Raw genomic sequence first — 3,870 nt, forward strand, 5'->3', positions numbered from 1 at the left:
TATTTTCGGGTTGGTATAAATCAGTAACCACTGACACTTAGAATTTTTTCGACTTGGTATAAATCAGTAACCACTGACACTTAGAATTTTTTCGGGTTGGTATAAATCAGTAACCACTGACACTTAGAATATTTTCGGGTTGGTATAAATCAGTAACCACTGACACTTAGAATTTTTTCGGGTTGGTATAAATCAGTAACCACCGACACTTAGAATTTTTTCGGCTCAGTAGAAATCAGTAACCAAGCGCATTTTTGAATTGGTTACTGATTTCTCCGTTCGAGTTGCGGCTGCGGTTGGCTTCAAATAGTGGTGGGGGCTTAATTATCGCCGAGGGGAGCATGTCCCGGTGGTGTGGCCGAGGATGGAGTGCCTTTTGAAGGGGGTGTTTCTGAATTTGGACCCTTTTTGAGTTGCATGGCCGGATGGGTGTGGTTTTGAAGGGTGTGTCTGTCTGGAGTGGCACCGGCGTTGGTGTGAGGCTGAGGGTGGGCGTTCGGTTCCTGGTTAGGGATAGGGAAAGGGTGAGACTTAGCTTTAGTGCTCGTGCCCCCGATTTTGGTAATGTTTGACGTCAATTTTCCAAGGAGGCGAATGCAAGGCTTCAGAGGGACTTTGAGTGTTCGGGGGCGGGGTAGCTCAGCCGGATTTGCCCCGGCGGTTCTGCGGACGGTGTTGACTTCGAGGGCGGACCGGCCCCCGTGTTCAGTCCGAATATCGTGCATTGTTAACGGCGGGAAGTGTTCCAAAAGGGAATGGGATTGAATGTGACTGCTGAAGCCGACTTTGAGACCTGTAACGCGGGTAGCTCAGCCGGATTTGACCCGGCGGTTCTGGCGACGGTCTCGCCTTCGAGGGGGGAGCGCCCCGCGTGTTCAGGCCGAATTTTGTGCATTTCCATCGGCGGGAAGAGGTCCAAACGGGAATGGGATTGAATGTGACTGCTGAAGCCGACATTGAGACCTCTAACGCGGGTAGCTCGGCAGGATTTGACCCGGCGGTTCTGCCGAAGGTCTCACCTTCGAGGGGGGAGCGTCCCGCGTGTTCAGGCCGAATATCGTGCATTGTTAACGGCGGGAAGTGTTCCAAACGTGAATGGGATTGAATGTGACTGCTGAAGCCGACATTGAGACCTCTAACGCGGGTAGCTCGGCCGGATTTGACCCGGCGGTTCTGGCGACGGTCTCGCCTTCGAGGGGGGAGCGTCCCGCGTGTTCAGGCCGAATTTTGTGCATTTCCATCGGCGGGAAGAGGTCCAAACGGGAATGGGATTGAATGTGACTGCTGAAGCCGACATTGAGACCTCTAACGCGGGTAGCTCGGCAGGATTTGACCCGGCGGTTCTGCCGAAGGTCTCACCTTCGAGGGGGGAGCGTCCCGCGTGTTCAGGCCGAATATCGTGCATTGTTAACGGCGGGAAGTGTTCCAAAAGGGAATGGGATTGAATGTGACTGCTGAAGCCGACATTGAGACCTCTAACGCGGGTAGCTCGGCCGGATTTGACCCGGCGGTTCTGGCGACGGTCTCGCCTTCGAGGGGGGAGCGTCCCGCGTGTTCAGGCCGAATTTTGTGCATTTCCATCGGCGGGAAGAGGTCCAAACGGGAATGGGATTGAATGTGACTGCTGAAGCCGACATTGAGACCTCTAACGCGGGTAGCTCGGCCGGATTTGACCCGGCGGTTCTGCCGAAGGTCTCACCTTCGAGGGGGGAGCGTCCCGCGTGTTCAGGCCGAGTTTTGTGCATTTCCATCGGCGGGAAGAGGTCCAAACGGGAATGGGATTGAATGTGACTGCTGAAGCCGACATTGAGACCTCTAACGCGGGTAGCTCGGCCGGATTTGACCCGGCGGTTCTGCCGAAGGTCTCAGCTTCGAGGGGGGAGCGCCCACCGTGTACAGGCCGATTTTCATGCATTTCCAACCGTGGGAAGGGGTCCGAAAGGGGATGGGGGTGAACGTGACTGCTCAACCCGACTTTGAGACCTCTAACGCGGGTAGCTCAGCCGGATTTGACCCGGCGGTTCTGGCGACGGTCTCGCCTTCGAGGGGGGAGCGTCCCGCGTGTTCAGGCCGAATTTTGTGCATTTCCATCGGCGGGAAGAGGTCCAAACGGGAATGGGATTGAATGTGACTGCTGAAGCCGACATTGAGACCTCTAACGCGGGTAGCTCGGCCGGATTTGACCCGGCGGTTCTGCCGAAGGTCTCACCTTCGAGGGGGGAGCGTCCCGCGTGTTCAGGCCGAATTTTGTGCATTTCCATCGGCGGGAAGAGGTCCAAACGGGAATGGGATTGAATGTGACTGCTGAAGCCGACATTGAGACCTCTAACGCGGGTAGCTCGGCCGGATTTGACCCGGCGGTTCTGCCGAAGGTCTCACCTTCGAGGGGGGAGCGCCCACCGTGTACAGGCCGATTTTCATGCATTTCCAACCGTGGGAAGGGGTCCGAAAGGGGATGGGGTGTGAACGTGACTGCTCAACCCGACTTTGAGACCTGTAACGCGGGTAGCTCAGCCGGATTTGACCCGGCGGTTCTGGCGACGGTCTCGCCTTCGAGGGGGGAGCGTCCCGCGTGTTCAGGCCGAATTTTGTGCATTTCCATCGGCGGGAAGAGGTCCAAACGGGAATGGGATTGAATGTGACTGCTGAAGCCGACATTGAGACCTCTAACGCGGGTAGCTCGGCCGGATTTGACCCGGCGGTTCTGCCGAAGGTCTCACCTTCGAGGGGGGAGCGTCCCGCGTGTTCAGGCCGAATTTTGTGCATTTCCATCGGCGGGAAGAGGTCCAAACGGGAATGGGATTGAATGTGACTGCTGAAGCCGACATTGAGACCTCTAACGCGGGTAGCTCGGCCGGATTTGACCCGGCGGTTCTGCCGAAGGTCTCACCTTCGAGGGGGGAGCGCCCACCGTGTACAGGCCGATTTTCATGCATTTCCAACCGTGGGAAGGGGTCCGAAAGGGGATGGGGGTGAACGTGACTGCTCAACCCGACTTTGAGACCTGTAACGCGGGTAGCTCAGCCGGATTTGACCCGGCGGTTCTGGCGACGGTCTCGCCTTCGAGGGGGGAGCGCCCCGCGTGTTCAGGCCGAATTTTGTGCATTTCCATCGGCGGGAAGAGGTCCAAACGGGAATGGGATTGAATGTGACTGCTGAAGCCGACATTGAGACCTCTAACGCGGGTAGCTCGGCAGGATTTGACCCGGCGGTTCTGCCGAAGGTCTCACCTTCGAGGGGGGAGCGCCCACCGTGTACAGGCCGATTTTCATGCATTTCCAACCGTGGGAAGGGGGCCGAAAGGGGATGGGGGTGAATGTGACTGCTCAACCCGACTTTGAGGCATCTAACCCGGGTAGCTCAGCCGGGTTTGACCCGGCGGTTCTGCCGACTGCCTCGCCTTCGAGGGGGGAGCGTCCCCCGTGTACAGGCCGATTTTCATGCATTTCGAACCGTGGGAAGTGGCCCAAAAGGGGATGGGGGTGAATGTGACTGCTCAACCCGACTTTGGCGCTTCCGAGCCGGGTAGCCCGGCCGGGTTTGACCCGGCGGTTCTGCCGTCGGTCTCGCCTTCGAGGGCGGAGCCTCCCCCGTGTACAGGCCGATTTTCATGCATTTGCAACGGTGGGAAGTTGCCCAAAAGTCGATGGGAGTGAATGTGACTGCTCAACCCGACTTTGAGACTTTTAAGCCGGGTAGCTCAGCCGGGTTTGACCCGGCGGTTCTGCCGACGGTCTCGCCTTCGAGGGGGGAGCCTCCCCCGTGTACAGGCCGATTTTCGTGCATTTCCAACGGTGGGAAGAGGTTCAAAAGGGGATGGGAGTGAATGTGACTGCTCAACCCGACTCTGAGGCTTCTAACCCGGGTAGC

The sequence above is a fragment of the Chiloscyllium punctatum genome, unplaced genomic scaffold, assembly GCF_047496795.1.
Source record: "Chiloscyllium punctatum isolate Juve2018m unplaced genomic scaffold, sChiPun1.3 scaffold_717, whole genome shotgun sequence".
Taxonomy (NCBI): domain Eukaryota; kingdom Metazoa; phylum Chordata; class Chondrichthyes; order Orectolobiformes; family Hemiscylliidae; genus Chiloscyllium; species Chiloscyllium punctatum.